Here is a 6,000-nt window from a genome sequence, read left to right as displayed (position 1 = left end):
TCTTTATTTCACCATGGCTGTTTTGAACGGTTTATCCTTTAATGTGCACTGCATAAAGAGCCAGCTAAGAAGAAGGACTGTGTTTAACTTTTTGGCGGCCTTTAATGTAAGTGTGTTTTTCCTGCAAGAATGTGCTATACCACACAGGAGCAATTATGAAACCTTTGCAAAGGACTGGACTCATGGCCCTTCTGTGTGGTCAGGCTGCAATGTGAATAGGAATGCAGGAGTTGCTATTCTTTTTAAAGGGCCAGCCAAGATTCAGCATGTCCAAGAAATTGTGCCAGGGAGAGTTTTGTTTGTTACTGCTATTATTGATGGGATCAAGTGGAATCTTTTAAATGTGTATGCATCGCCACACCCAAAAGATCGTATTGAGATGTTTGAAACTTTGAATGTCCTTATGGCAAATACTAAACCAATGATTGTAGCAGGTGATTTTAACTGTGCTTTAAATCCCACAGACAGATACGGCTCAGGTGGTAGGATTACTGATAGATCAGCCAACCTTCCAAAAACCATTCTAACAGATTTAAAGTTTAAAGATGTCTTTACGACCCTCAATAAAAACACGCCTTTAACTGAGAGGGTTACATGGAAAGGTAAAGATGCTGGGTCAAGAATTGATTATATTTTCGCTGCTAAGTATTTATTGCCATTGTCCTGCACACACAAAGAAAATGTGATTTCAGACCACAAGGTGGTGATTTTCAAAGTTTCAAGCCCAGCTGAGCAAAAAGTGGGAAGGGGCTTTTGGAAGCTGAATAGCTCCTTGCTAGAAGGTGAGAAAGTGTATGAAGATTTCAGGAAGGTTTTTAAGGAATGGCAGACAGAAAGGTTGCACACTTTGGATATTCTGACATGGTGGGATATAGTAAAAGAGAGAATTAAATGTTTTTTCATAAAATTAGGGGTTCAAAGAGCTAAAGCAAAAAGGGATTTTTTTGATCATTTAAATACACAGCTACAAACTCTGTATAAACTTAAAGCAATTGGTTGCGATGTAGCTGATTACATAGCTGCAGCAAAAGAGAAGATTAAAAAAGATCTGGAGGAGAAAGCAAAGGAGGTCATTTTTAAAAGTCGTGTACAGCATGTAGAGGAGAATGAAAAATGTACTAGATACTTCTTTAGGAAAATCCACATGTCAAAGGAAATAATAACAGAAATAGAAGGGGAGAAATCCAGGAGTGGCATCATGGGAAAAGTTTTTGCCTTCTATCAATCCCTGTATGACACTAAAAATATTGATGCTGATTTCATGAATGACACACTCAAGGATATAACTATGGTTTTGAACCAAGATGATGCAGAGACCCTAACTGAGAGTTTAACTGAAGATGAGCTTTTAAGAACCATCCAAAGTTTTCAAAAAGGGAAAGTACCTGGCTTGGATGGGTTACCTATTGAATTTTACCTGCGGTTTTGGGATATTTTGAAAAGTGATTTGTTACACCTCTTTAGTAAATGTTTTCTGTGCATGGAGCTGCCCCGTTCTTGGAGGAGAGGAATCATTACTCTGCTTCCAAAGGAGGGAGATAAAGCCCAATTAAAGAACTGGAGGCCTATAACACTCCTAAACCTGGATTATAAAATCTTTTCCAAAGTCTTAGCAAACAGGCTGAAAAGAGTGATAGACAGAGTGATCCATAGTAACCAGGTGTGCGGTATCCCGGGGCGTAGAATTCACCACATTACCAACCTTATTAGGGATTCTATTTGGTACACTGAAGACCGTAAGCAACGCCTGGCAATTCTGTCTTTAGATTTTGAAAAAGCGTTTGACCGCATATCACATGAGTATTTATTTAATGTTCTGCGCAAAATGGGTATTCCAGCTGGCTTCCTGTCCTCTTTAAAGTCATTATACAACAAATGTACCAGTCAGGTTCTAGTCAATGGTTTCATGACAGATGGGTTTAGCTTGAAGTGTGGTGTCAAGCAGGGATGCCCTTTATCACCATTACTATTTGTCTGTGCCATTGAGCCACTTTTATGCTCCATCAGGAAAGATAAGGTGATCAGAGGAGTCCATGTGCCAGGTAGTGGAGGGCTGCAGGTAAAAGTAACTGGCTACATGGATGATATTGCAATATTGTGCACTGACCCCGCATCTGTTAAAAGAGCAATTAGAAGAACAGAATATTTTTGTGGCGCTTCGGGATTTAAATTAAATGTAAATAAAAGCAGTATTATGGAAGTGGGGAATTGGGAGCCCTCTTTAGATTGCCAACTTCAAAAGAAGGAATCGATCAAAATCTTGGGCACTATTTTTACTTCTAAGAATGATGGAGAAGAGTCCTGGAATGTGGTCACGGAAAGGATAAACAGAAAGGTTATAGGCTGGACAATGCGACAGTTGACTATTGAAGGGAAGATTTTATTGATTAAAATGGTTCTGTTGCCTATTTTACTGTACATAGCTCTCACTTTCCCTCCAACAGATTTGCATTTGACTCAAGTTGTCCGGACGTGTTTTTTATTTGTCTGGGGCTCAAAGATGGAGAGGTTAAAAAGAATATACATGATGAAACCCCCAGAGAAAGGTGGAAAAGGTATGCCGAATATAAAGCGCTTTTTGCAAACAAAATACTTGGTTCTATGTCTTCAGGCCTACAATACGGATTGTTTTTGGTCTTTTTTTCTAAAGTACGCAGTAGGGTTTACGTTTAAGAAGCATGGTTGGTACGACTTATCGCTGAAGAGCCCATTCTGCTTTCACCCTCCATGGTTTTATAGCCTTTTGTCAACCATCATCTCTGACTTTAACTTGCAAGGTAAAACACTGGAAGAGCTCTCTAACAAGTTAAAGCTGAAACTGTATTTTAGTGCTGCAGAGACCTTGGTCCCTATCACTCAAATCCCAGAAGATGAGGCCAAATCTATTTGGTCAAAAGTTAGCTCTAAACAGCTCTTTAATAGCCAAAAGGATTTAGCATGGGCCTGTGTTCATGAGTGTCTGCCTACCAGAGTTTTTCAGCACAAAAGAAGTGTGGTACCATTAGCTGAGTGCCCAAGGTCCTCCTGTGGATCCAATGAGACAGTAAAGCACCTTCTGTGGGATTGCTTTTGTAGCAGGAGATATTAATCCTGTCTCATGGCTGTGATCTGCTGACTGGCCTCTCCTGTGTAACCTGACACTTGCCCTGACACAGACAAAGCAGTGAGGGATTTCAGCCCCCCCTTTCTCCTCTCAGACTGTAAGAGAGAGAGAGCCAATTATGAGAGCCATTAAAGGAGCCAATGACAAGGACTCTTTCAAGCAGGAAGTGCAGCTGCAAAGCATTGTGGACGATGGAGTTTTGAACAGAAACGGCCTTATAGGCTAATATGGAGATAGAATTAAAAAAGAACCACGAAAGCCATCATGCTTAGAGAGAGCAGAGTGAAGGGGCCATCTTGGGTTTTCTCCTGAGGGAGAGGGAGATTGCATGTGGCAGGAGAGAGATTGGACCTGGCAAAGAAGTGCTGATGGGCAGTGCACTGGATGCTTGGTGATCTGCATCAGACAAAGGAACATCCAAACTGAGGGAAGTGGTCTACAGTACAGTGCCTACACTGACAGTGTGAAGTGCTCATCGTGAGGTGACCAGAGGAACCTGTCATTTCCAAGACGATCGTTTGGGCCTTTGTCACAGGATCTGGTGAGAGGGATTTCTCCCACTGTCAGATGACAGGAACATTGCACACATACAGAGACATCATACCTTGCTCATATTCACCAGGCACTGGGTTGTGTAGATGGCCCTGCTGAACAGACACCGTGTTCACTTTGCTATACAAATACTGCCACAGGATTACAATTACACTTTAAGTGTTTAAGGAGTTTAAGTGCACCAACGAAAGTGGCTAGCTGAAGATCCCAACATTCATCCAGTTACAAAGAGACTGAAGTTACTGGTGCCATACGTGCACGCGCATGCGTAGTCAGGCCTCTATATTGCATGGTGTGTGAGGGAATAGCTTTACCTTGAAAGTAGCTATTAAGCATCATTTGGGTACAGTGTTTTCCTATTGGGGTCATGGTGTCGGGGTTTAGAAGGGAGAAGTCTGACACAACAGGGAGTCATTCTTCTGCTCTCCTCCTGCTTGGACATCACGGGGCCAAATTTATGAAGAGGAGTTAAATCCACTTTGAGGTTGTCATTTAAGTGTTTGCCTCTGCTCTTGGGGTTATTCATGGTTGGAATCCCCTGAAAGCAGCCCGAGTGTAAAAGTGAGTTATATTGCTTTCCGTCACAGTATTTGTTGTTTTCTTGATTCTCCTAACATATACTGGTTGTTAATGTTTATTATTTCCCATAGAGGTCTACAGTAAAGCTGATCTCTGTGTTTTATTATAAAGTGTGTGCTTTTCATTGGTCCTTGCACTTACACTATTGCCAGGTGTGCCAGTGTGGGCTGAGACAGTTCTTGGGGTTGAAAGGAAGAGTGGCGGAGTGAACAAACTTAAGCAGCCCTTTCGGGGGTATCGCTACATGTGGGGGCTCGTCCGGGATTACTTGCTGCTCAATCACCCAACAACCACTCAAGCAGTGCCCTATACCAACTCCTAAGATGGACGTCGCAGCTGCGACCAAGTGGTGCAGCAGGGAAAATGCTTGCCCAGAACGGAGTGTAGTGGTCGAGTTCCCCAGAGAAATGGGGACCGAAGAACAGATTACCAAGATAGTGAATGCACTACCCACAGAGGGAAAGAAAACGTGGGTGATAGATGTGATACCCGCCTCAGACACCACCCTGGCATATGCCCTGCTAGAGTGGAAGAAGGGGATCCCTGACAGTTTCCAAGGAGCCAATATCCAAATAGAGGATGGGACAAGGCTCCAGTTACTTCAGTTGAATACCCCCGGGCCTAGTTGTGCAAAACCTGAGAGGGAAGAACCCCTGTCCCAGACACCTCTAGCCACCATAGGCCCGGAATTCCTCACTGCATTGGGGGACTTCATGTTAAAATGCCGCAAAGACCCCTCTCCATACACAGGGATGTATCGGGAGCTCCGATTCTTCTCGGGTAGGCAACCAATACCTACTGGGGAGGATGGCTTTGAAGAGTGGCTAGACCAAGCCATGCAAGCACTAAGTGAATGGGACATTCCTGAGGCCCACAAGAAACAGAGGATTACGGAGAGCCTAAGGGGCCCTGCATTGGAGGCCATTCGCAACCTAAAACTTAGCAAACAGGATTGCACTGCTCAGGGCTATCTAGATATTTTACAAGATGTATTTGGGCGCACTGAAAAGGCTTCAGACCTCATCTATCAGCTAGAGCATACCTACCAAAATGAAGGGGAGAAACTCTCCAGTTACATGGGACGTCTAGACAAGATAATACACCAAATTCTGCTAAAAAGGGGAATAGGCCCTGAAAGAGTAGATGAGGTTCGGGCGCAACAAGTCCTACGGGGAGCCAGGCCCCTAGACCCTATTGCCATTCTATTACGAACTCGGCGAGATGGTGGCCTCCTGAACTATCCAGACTTGATCCGGACTGTGAGAGAGGAGGAAGCCATGTTGGATGACAAAGAGAGACAGTCAGACTCTGTTGTAGGGGTCCGGGTAGTCAATGTGGGAGGTGACACCCCTGAAGTTGAACTCCTTAAGACTCAGGTGTCCCAATTAATGGAGATGGTGACCTTACTAATGGCGGGACCGTTGGGTTTAGCAAGAGAGACGAGAGCAGTTTCTGAAAACCTGTCAGGAGTTGCCCCAACGCAAGCAACTAGTCCCACCATTCAAATGACCTGCTTTAATTGTGGAGGGACCGGACATGTCAGGAGAGTCTGTCCGAGCCCCAGGAAGCCTGAAGCTAAGCGCCAAAAACCGGCGGAAAACTTCAGAGGGCCCTGGTGAAGGAGCAACCCAGGGACCCCACCACCACAGCTAGCTCCACTCAACCAAGTAAAAGGGGGGCGAGGAGAAAATCTGGTCCTATCCAGAAGGACCCCACCATCCCTTACAAACAGCCTAGGGAAGATGCCACTTCACCTCAGGGAGTCA

This window comes from Staurois parvus, unplaced genomic scaffold, assembly GCF_062004578.1.
Source record: "Staurois parvus isolate SC_StPar_1 unplaced genomic scaffold, SC_StPar_1.0 ptg000445l, whole genome shotgun sequence".
Taxonomy (NCBI): domain Eukaryota; kingdom Metazoa; phylum Chordata; class Amphibia; order Anura; family Ranidae; genus Staurois; species Staurois parvus.
The sequence above is the reverse complement of the archived record's forward strand: the minus strand, read 5'-3'. Positions refer to the sequence as shown.